The sequence below is a fragment of the Corvus brachyrhynchos genome, unplaced genomic scaffold (genome assembly GCF_000691975.1).
Source record: "Corvus brachyrhynchos isolate BGI_N302 unplaced genomic scaffold, ASM69197v1 scaffold705, whole genome shotgun sequence".
NCBI lineage: Eukaryota > Metazoa > Chordata > Aves > Passeriformes > Corvidae > Corvus > Corvus brachyrhynchos.
In genome coordinates, this window is record NW_008238346.1 from 1503629 (window position 1) to 1521496 (window position 17868).

General features: G+C 46.8%; 1 protein-coding gene across 1 annotated transcript in view; it reads left to right on the forward strand.

Moving 5' to 3' along the window:
- ADRA2A (adrenoceptor alpha 2A) overlaps nucleotides 1-610 on the forward strand; it is a 7127-nt gene extending 6517 nt beyond the window's left edge. Inside the window, exon 2 of the mRNA XM_017735176.1 lies at nucleotides 1-610. This exon is cut by the window's left edge and continues 2650 nt beyond it. The gene's annotated coding sequence lies outside the window, so the exon portion shown is untranslated.
- Nucleotides 611-17868: the final 17258 nt, after the last annotated feature.

The window sequence follows — 17868 nt, forward strand, 5'->3', positions numbered from 1 at the left end:
ATACTGCTTTTACCCTCTTTCCTGAAATGGCTTTCAGCTCTTTGTGCTAAAAAAAAAAAAAAAGGCAAAAAACCCCAAAACAAAAATGGACAGAACAAATTTAACATCTTTATGCCATGAATAATTTTCTGGAGAACATTTATAAGAAAAACTTTTGATTTATCACAATAAATGAGTCTGCAAGTCTTTTAATGTTAGGAAAACAGCTTTATCAGATGCTAACAAGTCACAGAAACGGTTGGGAGAAAGCGAAGTTTGTATAAGTTGAATGTATAAGATGAATTTGCCTTCTCTGGATTTGTATGGTGCACAGGAAGAGACTTGAAAAATACCTTTTTACTTTTGGGGAGTGTTTTGTTGATTTTGCTCTCTCTTTTGACTTTCTAATTAATTCCAAGCGTCCCCGGATGCATCTTGGGGCCTGGAGAGCAGTGTTTACATTCACTTGCATTTTCAGAACTGAATCCTCAAGAGGTGAGGACAGCAAATAAACTGTGCTTTAATGTAAAAAAAAAACCAACAAAAACAAAACCAAACCACAAGCAGAAGTTGCTATAATGGATGATTATTTTTATTAAATAAAAGAGCGTTTACAGATCAAGTGTGAAAATCCTCTGAATAATGTTAGCTGTTGTATTTTATTTTGTTTTATTTTATTTTCTGAACTGTTCACCGATCCTCTGCTAGCTTTGGTCTTGCCATTTTTTGAAGAATACCCTGGGAAAAGCACTTGCATTGTCTGAAAGGCATTGTTAGCCCAGGTAGGAACAATGGCTCTGTTCATTGTGCAGTGGCGTAATAACAAATGAGTCCTTGATATTTCTTGGGCAGTTCTACCCCACCTCTTTGTGCCACAGTAAGGGCATTCACGTGTTTGTTAAAGAAAAGAGCATAGGGTTTGAGGGTGTGATTTGCACCCTGGGAGTGCAGCCTGGCACTGCTGCTGGGGACGGCTGCCTGGCGCGGCATCTGCAGCTATTGTGAGGGATTTTAATAATTAGTTTGCAGATGGGATTAGAAACAATTAGGCTGGAAGGCAACATTTTGTGATATATGCAGGAGTGTCCACCTGAGTGGGGCTTTGTTTCCAGCCCCCAGGAGCCAGAGCTTGCTTGCCCTTCCACCAGTGCTGCCAAGACCCTCCCTGAAGGAGGTGATGGGGGATCGTTCTCCCACTGAATGTGGAACTGCTGCTGGTGAGAAAATAAATGACCAGAGCCCCGTGTGGGAGCTGCTGGTCCGGTGGCCCCACTCTGCCAGTGCCCTGGGGGTGCAGTTGGAGGTGCTTGGCAAGGTGGGCGGGGGCCAGGGTGGGAAGGCAATGTCACTGCTGGGTGTAGGGCACCTGATGGTGGCCCAGGGATGAACATCTTGCTTACCTCGTGGTGGCCTTTGCAGGCCAGGGTGTCCTGCTTCCACTCTGGTCTTGGCTGACCCTGATGGCCTTGGAGGGTTTCACAAAGCAGATCCTGTGGGAGACTCTGGGTCAGTGCCTGGGACACGAGGTGATCCAGCAGGCATTGATTGCACTTGCTCCACCCCTCTGGCTGTCAGTTGTCCTTGCTGCCAAATCTCTACTGTGGACAGTGGAGTATTTTAGTGGGTTTGGGGCTGGGAGACTGAGGCTCTTCCCCTTCCCCCTCCTGACTCCCTCCCCATCATTGCTTCCAGGTCATTCCCTTGCAAATGACGCATTAAGGGATGTAATGAACTTTGATTGTTTTTTACAACCTTTTATTTTGGGGCTGAAAGGTTAATGGTGTGAGGGGAGGGAGGGGGACCTGTCTCCCCAGCTGGGTGGGAGCCATCCAGGCTGGCATGGCAAACAGCAGGCAGAGATGCCAATGCCCGCTTTGCCCTGGGGGATGTTTCTCCACCACTTTCCAGTGTGGGGTGACCCTACATACCACCCCTTGTGTGGGCACCCATGAGGAGACCACAAATGTGCCAGACAAGGGATGTGCAGGACGGGCTCAGGTGAGTTGGTCTGGTGGAGCAAATGTCCTAAAATGCTTCTGGAGGGAGCTGGACAAGCAGCAGTGTTGCCTGCCTGGGGCTTGTCCCTGATCCTCTCAGTCTACTGATGTACTCATTTGTTTCTGTGAGGTTTTGTCCCTGTTCTCAGCAGGCCGAGGAGCTGGTCACATAGAGGAGCCTCTTTCCAGTGAGGGAGGGACTTGGCCTGAGTCACTCTCTCTCTCAAAATGAGTTTCCCAGACCTAGAGGAGCCTCAGCAGGTTTCAGACACTGTCTATCAGCCTTCCTGTGCTGTAAATACCCCCAGTCCCACCCCGCATCCCCTTGCCCAGGGGAAGGTCCCCCCTGCGTTGGGTGGCTGGCAGCCCCCCTTCCTGTGCAGCTTTCACCACTTGAAGCTCTTTCTCTTATTTCTTAACTTTTGCTGCTCTTTGGAAAAGTTCAAAGTCTGTCGAGATTGCTCCTTTATTACAGCCAGTGCCCTGGCCAACAGGTCCACTTGGAGCTCTCCCCATCTCTGGTACGAACTGCTCTTTGCAGCTGGTTCATAGGAACATCTCCATGGCTTGTGAAATGTTTGTAGTAGCTGTGACTGCTGTGCCTTATCTCAAGCTGTAGAAAAGGAGTGAAGAGAGAACAGGATTAGTGTCAGCCCAACACTTGCAGTAGCCACTGGTACTCACTCAGCTCACAAATGCTCCAGGACCACATCCCAATCCCTCTGGGAACAGAAAGGGTTGTAGTCTGAGCCCTGGGAAGTCCAGGTGAAATTCCATCTGGGGGTCACAGTGCAGTAATGCTGCACAAGGCCACAGCACACACCCAAATGTCCTCAAGGCTGAGCAGAAGGAGTGGTGAACAGGGCTGTGGAGGGGAGAAAAACCCATGCCCTTTTTGTGTCAGACCATGGCTGGTCCCAGGAGGGAGGTGTCATGCAAGCAGAGGAAGAGAAGACCTGCTGTTGTGGAGCAGGGGATGCTGACAGGTGTTGAATGGAGATACTGATGCTTGAGCTGCTCATTCAGCATTCTTCCTTCTTGGGGGACCTTCTTGGCCATTTGAGTTATCCCCTAGGAGAACTCATTTTCCAAGGAGGACCACAAATGTTTGAGGACGACATCTCACATCCAGGAATATGGGGGTGTGAGATGGGTCTCAGCACCCAAATCCAACAGAGAAGACAGGAGGATAAACCATAAAAGGGAGCAGGAAGACAACTCCTCCTCTTGAGCACAGGTGTCATTAGCAAAGGTATAAACTTGTTGGCTTAAACTAGCTTAAAACTGCTTAAGCAGGCTCTAGTTGAGCCTGTTAGTGTGATTGTCAATTCCATGTTGGCTAAGTTCGGAGAGAGCATCCATGCTGGCTTGGATCTAAGGTCCTGCTTTTCTTCTGTGGCTCTGAGAGTGGCCTGTAGCAGATTTAGGGAACAGTGAAGAGTGAGGACCCTTCCCAGGAGGCTTGGGGGTCATTAGGTGCTCTGGGATTTCCTGGGGCCAGCAGTGCCTTTTGCACTAGTGGAGAAATTCCACTGACATGTGTTTTCTGTCAGCAAGGCTCTGCAGTGGGAGGTCTGGATGGCTTTCAAAAGCATGTTTGAGTCAAAAGCCAGCAACTGGGTCTGTGTGAGAGAAATGGGCTGAATGGGTTTTATCAGGAGGTGAGAAAAGCTCACCTGAGCATCCTTGATTTCCTGTGTGCAATGCCTGCAGTCTTTGGACCAAATTGGTTTGGGCACAGCCCAGGATATTGCATTCGCAGGAGCAGTCTTGAGGTCCTCCAGAGCTCTGTGACCTGCTGCAGGGTTCACTCCCAGACATGAGAAACATTTGCTTTAAGTCAGCTGCTACATGGAGGAATAGATTGCTCTGTTGCTGATTGAAACAGTTGTGTTTTGCTGGACTGTGACTTTATGGCCTTTTTTCCTGTTTGTTTTTCAATTGCTCCCCACAGAAAAGAAGAAAAGAACAAGCTTCTCACTGCTGGACATCTCTGATAAAATAATTTCTGCTGAAGGCTACCTTTTCTTCATCTGTGCATGTGGCATTGCTGCAAAGTATTCATCGTCAGTTTGAAACCTTAAGGTGTTACTGAAAGATTCCCTGAGTAAAAAACCGAAATAAATGAGTAGATAAATATTTAGGACACTGCACCCAAATTTCTTTTCTGAATTGAACTTTTTTGAAGAGTGAAAGGTTGAATTCTGATCTTTTGCTACCAGGATAACTTTTGGCACTAGGAAAATTTGGAGAAACTATTCCTCTTGCAGACCAAACCATGCAGGGTTGGACCCTGAGTGTGGCAGACCTGGCAGCTTGGCTGCTGGGATGCTGATTTATACCCTGCTGGAGTCCCCCCTTTCCCAGCTTATTTCTGCAGTCACAATTCCTGGGTAATCTAGTGATAAATCCTTTCTGTGTAAGGCTGAGTTTGTTCTTGGTTCCTTGATGCAGATACTTGACCTGAAATGGCTCCTAGAGCAGAGTTTGCCAGAATGAGGTTCCTGTTAATTTAGGCAGCCTTTCCTTGGCGCAAACAGCTCTCCCTGCTCATCATCTCTGTTATACTGTTACCCAGACAGGGCACACCTCCACAGGGGACTCCAAAGGCAGCCCTGAGTGCTTCTGTTCCCCAGGGAGTACCCAAAATACAGAGAAGTGGCATGACCCCAGTCAACCACATGGCCAACATGAAAAGGGAGTGGAGTTGCCCTGTTTCTCTTGGATATGGGTTTGACCTGTAACCTAAGCACAACCCAAAGATTTACACTTCAGAGATGTTAGTTAAAAGTAATCCTGCATTAATTATTTTAAAACAAATATCTTGTGGCCTTAAAGCAGCCTCAAAATTTAGTGGGAACACAAGAGTTAAAATGTCCAGTTCAAATGAAATCACCTGATTTGCTTACTTTGAAAGATTTACCATCTAGGGCCTTTGGCGTTGCTGTCTCAGGATAATGAAGATACATCTGATACACTTTGAGCAGCAGTATAATTGCTTTCATCAACACCAGTCAGTGTCTGGGTGAGATGGCTTTTAAACAGTGCAGCAGGGAGGAAAAGAAAAGCTAAATGCTGCTCTGCTGAGTTGGGCACGCACTGAGGAGAGCAAGGTAAGCAGTGTTGGGTGCAGGGCAATCCTTCATCACTGTTGGCTCTGTGGGGGCTAATTAGAGATTGTGTTCTGGCTGGTGTGACTGGTATGGATGGGATTTGGTCCAAACAGGGCTTTCTGAACTAAAATAAGATGGTTGTAGCAATAGATACAATGGTGGACACTGCCTTTAAAAGCCCAGTGTTAACTGGCTTAAACCTTTGCATTGGAAATCATCTGCTCCTATTGTAGCTGTTGCTCATTGTTGCCAGAAATGCCTGTTCCTGGCCATGCTGCTGAGTGATGTGTGAGATGTGCAACCACGCCAGGAGGGTGGTCGGGGACTAGGAAATGATTCATACCGACCACGTCCACCTGTGAGGGGCCTGGGTTTTATTTGCCCTAAGTCCAACAGCTGTTTTCATCACCTTAGCTTCATGGATTCCTACTGTTGAGGATGTAGCAGTGACTGGGAGTGGGATGAGGGCACACTCTTGTGGGTGTACAAATAAAGTCCATGGAAAATGAGACACAGTGGAGCCGGGTGTGGAAATGGTTGGTGTAAACCAGATGATGCTACTGTACACCCAGCCACAAAAAGATTCAACCTGAAATTCTATGGGAGGCAAAAAATCCAACACAGCAATTCCAGCAACTGATAACATAAAGATAGGACCCTCCCCTCTTATTAATTGACACCTCACTTGGGATTGCATAGACTGACATCTTCAAGTTATCAGATGTTTGGAGGAAGAGGTGAATTTTTAGCTGTTGTTTATTCAGACCAAGATTTAATTAATATTAAATAGATAAATATTTGATGAAATAGACTTAAATTAAATATTTAGCTCCCTCTTCCCCCCAGACAGCAGCCCCAGTGGATGTTTATGTGGGCAGTAAAGCTAGAACATCTTCTGAATGTCAGAGTGTGTTCAAAGATCAGAGTTACATGGGAGTATCATCTGTGGATAGGAATTAAATTTCTCTTGGATGCCTATCTTTGCCAGCCCATGTGGGAATGGGGTCTTCCTTCCTCTGGGCTTATTGAGCCACTACCTGCTGGGACTTCAGGTACCACTTCCATGCAGGCTGTCACCCTGTTCTCCTGCCACGTTCATCTTCACTGGGGAAAGAGGCCTCATGGGGAAGGGCTTTCTCCCATGCTGCTCATTTATCAGGGTAGTGGGCACAAACTGGGAAGCAAACAGCGTTGCTTCATACAGATTAATTACGTTCCTGAAGAAGAAAATGTGGAAAAACGGCATCTTGCCTGAAGGAGGGCAGCTAATTCCTCACCAGTTGTGCAGGCTGGTGCTCCTGTGTATCCCCCACCAGAGCTGGAGTGGGACCAAATCAGAAATCAGCTGCTTGGCCTTGGTGGTAGGTGCTTAACTAGAAATAGTCTTGCTGTCAGAATCCACCTGCCAGTGAGTGGAGACTGAAAAAATGACCCTTGGTTTGGTCCAACCCATGATGGCTTGGAGCTGCAGTCCCTGCCTGCCTGTCACATATCCAGGGGTCAAGTGATGATGGACACTGGGAGGGGCTGGGGATACATTCCCTTCAGGGCCCAATTTCTAGTGCTGGTGTTTGGCCACTGGCAGTATTGTAGCCAGAATTTGCTTGGTTTTGGGTACACTGAGCTTGTTTCAGAAGTGTGTACAATATCCTAGCAGGAGTTTTCTAAACAAAAATATTGTCATAACCCAGCAATATGACCTGTGTGTTTAGATAAAGACCTCCCATCAAGAGTGAGGGTAGATCCAATGCTCTTGGACCACTATGGTCTACTGGAATATTTCAGAAGCAGTAGCAGAGTAATGGCTTGTCCCTTTCACCTCTGCCAGCAGCACTGCATGGGGATGAAGCCAGTGCAACCCATTCAGAGTGGTTAAGTGACTTGCTAGAGGTTGAGTGAAAAAAACTGTGGTAGATTAATAAAAGATGGTTTTAGATAATTCAGCACGGGCCAGCTGATGAAGCTTAACAGAACTAGAAATCTGATCTCATTCAGCTTGGTGTGAAGCAGTGCCTGGCCAGCTTTTTTGGTAGGAGGTAAGGGATGTTGAGGACCTCTGGGAGGGGTCTCATGCTGTGTGGGCATGTTTGCCCACCCCATTGCTAATCTCACTGTGGTTCTCAGAGACTGGTTGGGGATGGTGGATTTGTGTTTGGTGTGGTGGCAATTGTTCTCTGTGTCCCTTGGTGTCTTTAGGGTCCCTTTTGATTTCCTGCCCTTGCCTCTGGTTCCTGTCAGGAAAACACAGCCCTGGTGCTGGGAAAGGGCATCCCTGGTCTGGGTGGGCTTGTGAAGCTGTGCTGTCCTTGATGCCCAGGAAAGACAGCTCTACAGTTTGCTGGTGGTGGGCAAGGGAGCCTGGATTCGAAGGTCACAGAGGCCCATGATGATGGATGGTCCTTGCGTGAGGTATGTGCATCCCCAATGCTCACAGCATCACCTGAGGGGCACCTGCAGACCCCTGGGGAGGGAGCCAGACCATGGGACTCCCTGCCTTACTCTGCTCTCCTGTTCCTGTGGCTCCAGGCTGACTGGCAGTCCCTTTGCAGACACCAGAACTCCATGCTTGCCTTGCCACTGGATGCTGCAGCAATACTTCATTAAGTCCAGGTCCTTTTTCCAGGAATCTGCTGAAGAAACCCCAAACAAACCTGTCTTTGTTTTTATGGCTCATCTCTGTGCTGCTGAATTGCCTTGAGTTTCATTGCCAGCAGGCAGCAGAACCCCCATACCCATCAGGGATGTCTTGTCACGTGTTCTGCTGGGTTTTCTCAGAGCTGTAGACATAGCCAAGCAGAGAAAAGCATTTCCAGAGCAGATTTCTGAGGGCCCCCACAGGACCACAGCCCGGCAGGCAGGTCAGCACCTGGGAAAGCCAGCCCTTGCTGGCAGCTCTCTTCTCCTTTTGGTAGATCGCACCAGGCTCTTGGTGTGCATTTTTAACTGTGAGGGACTGGTGAGGGAGGGCTCCCCACGGCTGGGGACAGGTCTTGGGAAGCTGCCCTCTTGATGCATGGATGTCAGTGGCACCATGCCAATGCTGAATGGACCTGCTGTCACTCATATATGGCCCTCAGATTGGGGTTTCCTCTGCTGGGGAAGAGAATCAGGTGATGGCTGAGCTGACTGTATTTTTGCCTTGTGACACAGAGAAAGGCACACGCAATAGAAGCCCAAAGAGAATCTGATTAATGTGCTTCTGGAATCGGATTGTTTAATGCAAACAGCTTTAGAGATATGACTAAAGTAGGAAAAGGAACTTGGAAAAGACCCCATTTGGGATAAAAGCAAAGAAGGCTATTTTTTGCAAATACCAGTATAGCTTCTTCTAAAAATACTATCTTGGATGTCTGTTCAAAAATGAGAACCAAATGTGATTCTGAATGGTCTAATGCAGCCTGTCATTTCAGAGGAGGAGGGATGGAGACCTCTCATTGGAGGCAGAGGATGTGCTTGCAGGCTCTCAGAGACATGGCAGAAAGCAGACCACGTGGAATCCAAAGCACAGCTTTGGAAGGAAACGTGGATGGGAGCGAGCAGCATTTGCCCACAGGCTGCTGAATTGGAGGTTCACGCTGTGCCGTGTTGGCAACCATCTTCAGTCATGGCTCTGGGAAGAGTTCTGAGAGTATGTCAGAGTTTCTGAGGATCAGGAGAATGGCATGCGTCTGGCCATGCTTTCCCATCAGCAATTCACATAAGAAAAGTCGTTAACTTCTGGTGTTTTTAATTTTCTAAGCAGAAGCAGGAGCAATATCAAAGGATGGGGTAGAAGAAGGAATGGTCCTTGCAAGAGAGGCGATATCAGAGATGTCTTTCTGTTCAGCTATTTCAGGCCCTTTTTGGCTGTCCTTGCCTCTCCGGTGCACTGTTCCTGAGAATCTTCTTCTTTTTGCATGTCTTTGCCTCAGCCTCTCAAGCAGATTTTTTTTCATCAGCCAAAAGCTGAGAACACTGTGTTCAAAGTGAGTTCAGGTTGCAAACATTGATGCTGGTGCCAAAGCCTTGCAAATGATTGAAAACCTTCAGGGTACCCTTCAGTACCACCTCAGACAGCATACAAGCAGTTTTGGAGTGTTTTCATAGACTTCTCACTAATCTAATATTAAACTCTGCTCCAACTTTGCCCTTTCCAAGCAATGATCCAGCTGTCCTCTAGCCCTTCTGTGAAAAGTTTACAAGAAGTTTTTATTCCTCTGGAGCTGATGAATGTGAGCATGTTTCATTTGAAATGTACTGATCAGAGCACTCTGCCTCAGGCAGGGGTAGAGTGACATGCATTCTACTGAGAGTACCATTCTCCAGCCCTGCCTAATGCTTCACCTGACCTTTGCAATGTGTGCTGGGGAAAGGCCTGCCTGTTTCCTTTATGACCAGCATCTGTGAAGAATACACTGATAAGGCACTGAGGCCACCAGCCTGTGGAGCATTTGTATTGGGTAGCACTGGACCTTTCCTAAGTATGAATCAGAGTATGTCTCTGGAGGGAAAATTTTCTCTTGGATCTCCTTAATGGGATTTAATTTGTCTGCCTCTGTCTGTATGAAAATGTAGATGATGTCATGATGGGGCTGAGAGGCCAAGATCACACCAGGAGTCAGCAATAGGTGATCTAATGGAAAAGGTTGGTAGGTGTCAGCTGTACTTCCCCAGGGGGTTTGTAGTGGCCTCAGCTGCTCTCACCTTTGTTAGCCCATTACACAAATCCTTTGGCACAATGCCTAAGGCCAAGAGAGCTGCCAGGTGGCACAGGGAGGGCCAGGTAGTGGTATAACCAGTCCCTTGGGCTGAGGGTAGTGAGCAAGCTCTCCACCTTGCAAGTTCAGAGCACCCTTTTTGCCCTTGCCTGGCAGCCTCCAAGATGACTTGCCCAAAAACACACTAACCTTCATGGGACTTAAATAGACCCTGCAAACTGGAACATCACATGTCCTGCAAGCTGGATGGCTTCAAGAGAAGTCCTCACTATGAAAGAGAAGAGTTACTTCAGCCCAAACTGTGCCTGAATTATCACAGGGACAAAGCTGCAATATTTCTTTGAGGTGTTTTAAGGTGATTGACTGATGGCAGTGTTGGGAGCTTTTCAGTACCCAACTGGGATACCCCCCTCAAAACCAAAGCCACACCAGAAGGTGTTTTTCTTGTGACATGTTTTGGTTCTGTCACTGTGTGTAGTTTTTGTGATCACTTTGTTTTGCCCATCTGTGTTCCTCTGGGCATGATGGGGAGGAAAATCCATCTTTCAGTAAATACTCCTCAAGCTACCTGCTGTCACAGCAGATTGCTGCATGTCTCTCACTTGCCAGAGAACAAAACCACTGTAAATCTGAAATTTCAGGTCATGTTCCATGCCTTCTGCTATCTGATCCACCTCACAGTGCAAAATTTTCAGCATATTTTGGATGCAACCCAAAACACAGCGATATAAGCATGAAACAGCTGTAATACAGAATGTGAATCTCATGTGCAAAGGCTTGAGGATTTGGCTTCCCAGGCCAGAGGAAGAAGAACATCCTGCAGCAAAAACCCTTCTGCAAGGCCTTGCTTTTGTCTCTCTGAGACACTGCAGCAGGAGGGGAGACTTTTGCACTGGCCTGGGAAGAACTCAGGCACTGTGCACTAAGTGCTCTGACACACACCTGAATCCTTTTGCCATGGTGCAGGAAACCATCCCCAGCTGCATCAATGTAATGTCCTTGGAGGCTTTATGTTTGAACTGTGGGTTTCCCCTATTCTGGGTCCCCACTGTCTAGCCTTGTTCTGCAAAGACAGGGACTAAACCTTCTCCTGAGCTTCTCAGTGACTTTATCTATGGATGAAGCAGTTGGCTTTGTAGGCAAACGTTTTCCCATCTTTATGCCTGTCATAGCTTATTAATGTGTGGCATGACCACAGTTCCTCTGGAAAGAGCCCAGCACTAACTGCTCGCTTCCTGGCCTTGTCATCCATTCCTTCTGCCAGATCATCTCCCCTTCAGATCTGCTTTCTTTTGGATGCAATTTTTTTTGTTCAAAGTGACAACGCCCTCAAGGATTTTGGCAAAAGAATACCAAAATGGAAAATCTTCCTGGAAGAACCCATTCTTCTGACACAGCAGCAGCTGCCGTGGAGGAGAGCCAGCAGCAGGGATCCTCTTTGGAGGATTTTACAGGCTGAGGATCAGAGCTTGTGCTTTCCTCCTTGCTTGGTAGCACAGGCTGCCTCCCTGCAGGGAGAAGTGATGGCCAAATCGAGCCTGAAATGTGACATTCACAGCTCTAATTAGCCATATGCAGTATCACTTTGACTCCAGAATCCAGCCCCTGCAGGTGACAGCCTTCCAAGGCTTGCCAAAGGGTAGTCTAGGAAATTCCTCAGTGCAGTGACAGCCAGTCCAGGACTTAATAGATTCAGCCTGTTTTAAATGTCTGCATTAAGGCAACTTGAGTCATGCTGAGCACTCACTTTCTCTTGGTCCATGGTGGAGGGAACCTCCTGGCCTTCTCTAGGAAAATGCTTCCTCTATAGAGCTGCAATGCTGGGAGAGAGAAATCTGGTCAAGGAGGGAATAACGTGTTTTCCTTCTATCTTTTGTCCTGGTGGGCTCCATCCAACTCTACTGCAATAGGCTGACCATTTGCAGCTCTTCATAATTTATTAAACCTTAACTGAATATTTTAATAAGCACAGCCACAGCAGAAAAAGAGAAAAGCTTGGCAGGCATTTCTCATGAGTCTAATGTTAGGATATGTAAGCTTGGAGTGGGGTTCTGGACAGGGACTGGAATGAGACCACAGAAGAAGACAGCAGTCGATCATGTCTGGATTTCATGGGCTGAGGAAGCTCATGGCTGCATGTACATGATGCTCTCAAGGGTTTGCTGCTCTCATAAGCCAAAAGCAATGTCTAAGTTTTAGGGAAAGGTCTTTTTCCTAAAAAAATTCCCTTCTCCCCTTCACACTGTTAATCACACTGGCAGGCTGCCCTCCAGGCCAAGACTGTTCTGAGAGGAGGATGCTGAGATGTACAGCAGGCTGTACATTTTTCTTCCCTAGCATGATTTAGCCATGATTAATGCACAAAGAAAATAATCAGTGCATTCAGCCTAATTCTGCAGAATTATTGAAGGGATGATAACAAGGGGAGAGGAGATATTTTGCTGCTTTGAACATATTTTTAGGAAGGAGGGCAGGTGTTGTGTGAATCTGGTTAGGTGACATCAGCATCACGTATTAAGGCAGGGAGACAATTTGTCACTGTTCTTCTTCTTCTTTTTTTTTTTCTGGAAAAGGCACTGCTAGCCTGAGCTTTGGAGATCTCCTGTTACTTCCCAAAACCAGGTCAAAAGAAGCACATTCCTCATTAAAACAACACAGTCTGTATTAAAGGGAAGAGGGATTGTAAATGGGGAATCTTTGGAAAATGGGATTATTATGCCTTGCTCTGAGCTGGCGATGACCTCAGCCTTTCACCCCTCCTTTCAACGTGCTGCCAGTGGGGTTGGGTACAGCAAATTGCTCCTGGTTCCTGGGGAAAATGCACCATGCAGGAGCTGGGTCAGGCAGACAGCTGGGACCTGAGCACATCACTACAACGTGGTGCTCATCTTCCTTACACACATCACCAAAGCTCTTGTGTTTCAAGTTAGGTCAGATAGAGCTAGTTTGCTTACTGCCACGATCTCTATTGATCCCATTAGGAAGGAAAACATCTTGTTTTATTAGCCAGAGGTCTTGTAAAACTTTCTTCCCCTCATGTGTTAAAACAAAATAATAAGACATTGGTTTACTGGAGAGATTTTAATATTTCCCCAGATTTTATAATGCACTAAATAATACACAAAAAAGACTGATATGGAAAATATTAGAAAAGCCTATTTTGTGGTTTTAATTGCACTCCTTTCTGGCCCAGGTAAGCGTGTCAACTACTTCTTTTAATTGTGTTTTTTTGTGACTTTGAATTTACATTTTATATATTTTCCATTTTCTTGTAATTCCCATTTACTAACACAAAATTAATGCTTCTTGTCCCTGCTGAGCTTACTGCTATTAGTTTTCTAATTTTGCAAACTTTGATTAGGGTTTTTTTTTGTCTGTATGTTTAAATAGGTGTCCGTGCCTGTTCAGAGAGATTATTGCCAATAAGTGCTGAATTTCAGAGTCCAAAGACATATCATTTAAGATAGAACTAGGGAGCCATGTGACCTCTGAGTCAAACTGCAAAGAACAATTGGATGCCATGGCATTTAACAGTCAGGCTCTTGGGTGTTGCCTCATCACAGATGAGAGTAAGGCTGAAGCTGCCTCCTGCTTTGTGTGGGTGTCTTGCTTCCTTCTGGGGCCATTGGAAGCAGTGGGTGCCTGAGGCTGCAGTGCATGGCAAAGCCTTGGGATTGGGATGTCCAGGGAATACCCTCACTGCCTTCCTGCCTGCCTTGGTGCTGGTGGTACCTCTTGGGGAGCTGCAAGCACGTAGCTGTGGACTGGAGGTGGCACTGGTGTTGATGTGAGGATGTGGCAGCCCCGAGGGGCTGGGGAACAGTGCAGAGCCTGCTGGGGTTTGGTTCCTGGGGGCAGCCTGATCTTGTTAGACCAACTTGTCACATCATGATTAGGTTTCTTCTTTCAGATGCTCTGCAATGATCCCTTTTTAGCAGAAGAAGGAGATTTGCCTTGGCTATTGACCCATCCTTGCAAATCAGGGTGCCCAGGCTTGGCTGGAAGGGTGCACAGAGAGTGGCACCCTCTGCAAGAGAGATGGGTGCAGGTGGGGCAGAGCAAGGGGACAGAGGTGTCCAGGTGAGCCTGAGTGAGGTGGTGCACACAGCCAGGTCCCAGGTGTGCAGCTCTGTGCCGTGTACATGAGAAACTTTGGAGAGGTACCAGGGTAGGAACCGTACTCCAGTGACAGTTCAGAAGTTGGCTGAATGTTTTTCTCCTCTCAGATGAGCTTCAGGAATATGCTGCAGGTTTGGAGATTGGAATGGAGATTATAGCGAATAATTTTAAGCTTTAGGAGGTAAGAACTAAACCTATGCTGGCTAGACCTGAATAGTCTGGTGTAAGTAAAGAGGACAATCCCATGGGTTCCGCCATGTGATGAGACTTCCTTGGACGGTTCAAAATGCGCAACAGCTCAGGGAAGAGCAGACAGATGTTGTCAGGGGCTCAACCCTTGGAGTTATTTTGCCCAGGTGAACAGCAGTGATCTACCAGGTGGCTCAAATGGAGTGGCCCAGTGCTCCTTGCTGCTGAAGTGTCCAGCCAGCAGTGGGTGCATTTCTGTAAGACTGGGAAGAGACTGGGAAGAGACTGGAGAGAGATGTGGCCTCCTGATGCAGGCTTTGGGCCTTGAATCACAAGAACAAGCATGAAGTTGTTAATGCAAATGCTTTTCAAATGAGTGAATGTCAGTTGCCTGGACATGTTAGTCTGATACCTGTCCAAGGTATTAAAAGTGAAATTTGCTTTTGACTCTGTAACCCGCCCTTCCAGAGAAAACCCGCTGAGGATTTTTTTCTCTCTCTCGTGATAAGCACAAGAGCCTGTGGTGGTCACAAGATCACTTCAGCAACATCCTGACTCAAGCAGCTTGTTGCTTTGTTTCTAAAAGTCCAATTTTCTTTTTGAGGAAAATCAATACAGTTCATTACTTAGCCGAGAAAAGATCCCTGTGTCAGTTCCGCTGGAAGGCAGCCCTTGAGCAGGCTCAGCCCCTGTTTGGAAGCCAGACAACAGGCCTATAGCCTTTGTCTTAAATTATCTCTTCCAAACTAAAACTGCCCCACTGAGAAGACTGATCAGCTTGCACAGACCACCAAAGAGCTGCTCAACAAGTGAATACCACCAGCCTCAGGCAAAATATGCACTGGGAAAAAAGCAACACCACAGAAGACACTTTTTTACACCTGCTGTGATGACTGTAAGTTCTCACGCTGCTTCTTCATTATATCCTTTCTTCGAGGCTCTGGCTACATCATCAAGTCTTTCATTTCAGTGCTAAGATGCAGGATGTAGTGCTACAAGGCTGACAGATACCCAAATATTCTTTGTCTGGCCTATTTTCAGTTGTGAGACAAAAGTCGGGTGCTTGACCCAGACTTATGATGAGTTGAAGACATTTATGTTAGAGCACAAGATGTTTTAAAGCAGCTTTGGAATCTGAGAGGGGTTGAGGCAGTTGGGTAGACAGTGCCCTTGCCTACCATGTGTGTGTGCACGGCCTTGGGGACTGCACTGTTGGTCACCGTGTTATTCAAGATCTGGACTGGGGGCATCCTCACCTGCATTCCCTAGTAAATACATGCTTTGACTACTCATCTGAATATATAGCCACTGACAACTGCTCCTTGCTGCAGCCCAGCTTCAGGATCCAAGACTCTCCATGATCTCTTCTCAGAAGTTTGCTAGTTTAGAAACTTGGAGGAGGAATTGATCCTATGTGAAATGGAGAACGCAGAGAAAAAGATGTACATTGTGGCTGTTGAGCAATAGTATTGGGGGCTAAATAGTTGTATTTGTATGGTTGTGGTTTGAGATCTGAATGAAGAAAATGAATGAAGAGAAATTTAGAAGAGACATTTCACTGCAGTAAGTTCAGTGACAAGGTCAGTGAGATGAAAGGACCAATTGTGCATAGACAATTACTGACAAGGTAACCTAAGGGTTGGGGTACACACTCAGCTAACCAGGAAGAACTATAAATAAGGATGCAAAGCTGGTAAATTCAGTTAAACAAATTCCCTATCTTGGCTATTCACAGGCTGCTTTAAAACCAGAGTGGATAACAAAAGGAAGAGTGTGGTTTATTTTAAGGGAGCAATCAGCCAAGAAATCTTTCTTCTCTCTCCAGATCATCTTTGTGGCAGTTGCTCTCGAGAGGAGATTTTGGATACATGGAATGCTGGTGAGCTTGGCCCTGCCCATCTCTTCTCCATTAGGTGGTGAGGGGCAGCTTCCACCCTCACACCGTGGGGCGGAAGCTGCTGTGGGAATGAGCAGGATGCTCCTTCATCTCACACCGTGGGATGAGCAGGATGCTCGGGGCTGGGGGAATGTGTCCCAGCAGCAGGGAGTGGGGCAGCGCTTGCAACAGCATTTTGTAGTGTACTGGCCTCTTGACCAGCTCCTCTCTGCACATGTGTACCACCAGGTCAGGAAAACCAAAACTGAAAGGGATTCGCATCCTTGTCCCCACATGCTGTCCAAAAAACCTCTCTTGTTTTAGCATCCATCACTGGTCTGTTTCCAGTTTTCCTCTGTACCAAGATCTCATGAGCTGTCTTTAAGAATTTATTCCAGATTCTAGATAACTTCAGGTTGTAGAAACTGTGAACAGATGACATTGCTTATATTACCAGGCTCCTCCAGTGTTTGATGATGGCTATGATTGCAGTACATATAACATTATTATTTGACTGCAATTACAATAGCATGGGTGGTGTTATGCCTGACTAGCTGATTAATCATCTGGAACAATGAGTAAATCTCTCCCTCTTTTGCAATAATTAATATGTACAGCTGGATTGCAGTTGGCTGAGCGAGCGTGGAAGTGATCTAGGCAAACAAAGAGGTGTTTGGCAGCTTTAGGCTGCTGGAAAGGATGAGCACATGGAGCTCTTGGGGCAATTATTCCCTCTGCGATGTAAACTGTGGCTTGAGCCAGCTCTGATCCACCTCAGGGAGCTGCACTGCTGTGGTAGGTGGCCTAAGTGCTACAGACAAGTTGGTCCAGTCAGAGTTACAAGGTCTGGCTTTGAGGGTGGAGCCATTTGAGACTGTGGGATGCAAAGCTCTTTCCTCCCTGCAGTGGTTAACCAGAGAGCCCTTTGCCAGTGTGTTTGTACTGCTCAGGAGTGAAGGGGAGAGAGAAATTCATTGCTGCAATTGGATTAAATACCTGCTGTGCTGGGGACCTGCCATGATGGCTTAGGGCCACTATTGTTGCCAAGCAGGTGCAGTGGCTTTGTGGTTCTTCCTGCAGCCTGGGTCACATACATTCAGTAACAGCAGTACAGATTGTCTGAAAGTACTGCATGGTTTTGCTTGTGGGCATTTACCATTCAAATCAAGAGACATTGCAGCCTCTCTCTTCCTCATATGTTGATTTTCTTTGCTCTCCTGATACAGCAAAGATCAAGTTGAAATATTAAATGTCCTCCACAATGAAATTACATATGGCTCGTTGCAATTAATTCCGTCTGCCTCATGTAGTTTGCTATTGTTTTCCCCTTTCCTTCCCTTCCTGTAAAAGACATGAGGCTTCAATTTGACAAAAGATAAAGACTTTGATTTCCACCTCTACCCAAGGAAAACTGAGCTCCCAAACCTCAGTTTTCACAGCGTAATTAAAGATGATGGAGGCAAGAAGACTGAATGGAAACACAACTCTGCAGCTTAGTGGACACTGCAGGACAGGGAAGAGAGGATGGATGCTGATGCCTGCTACAGTAATGTTAAACCACTTGGTAAAAGCAGTGAATCAGCAGCTCTGAACATCTTCCGTGGTTTATCCCTGCAGGACACAGCTGTGTTCCCATCCCTGTTGACCTCTGGTTATATTAAGCTAAGTGTTTCATCACCATGGGCTAAACCTCTGCGAATGGAGAGTGTTCACACACCATCAGGCAGGAGTGGAAGAAACCCCAGAGCACAGCGGGAGTGAGGCCCCAAACAGCCCCCCATCCATGATCCCTCCTTCAGTGCCCTGCCCAGGAGCCCTTCTGCCACTCCTGGGGTACAGGTGTATTGAGACCACAACACATGTCTTCAAAAACCCATCAGACCTTTCACCACACTTTA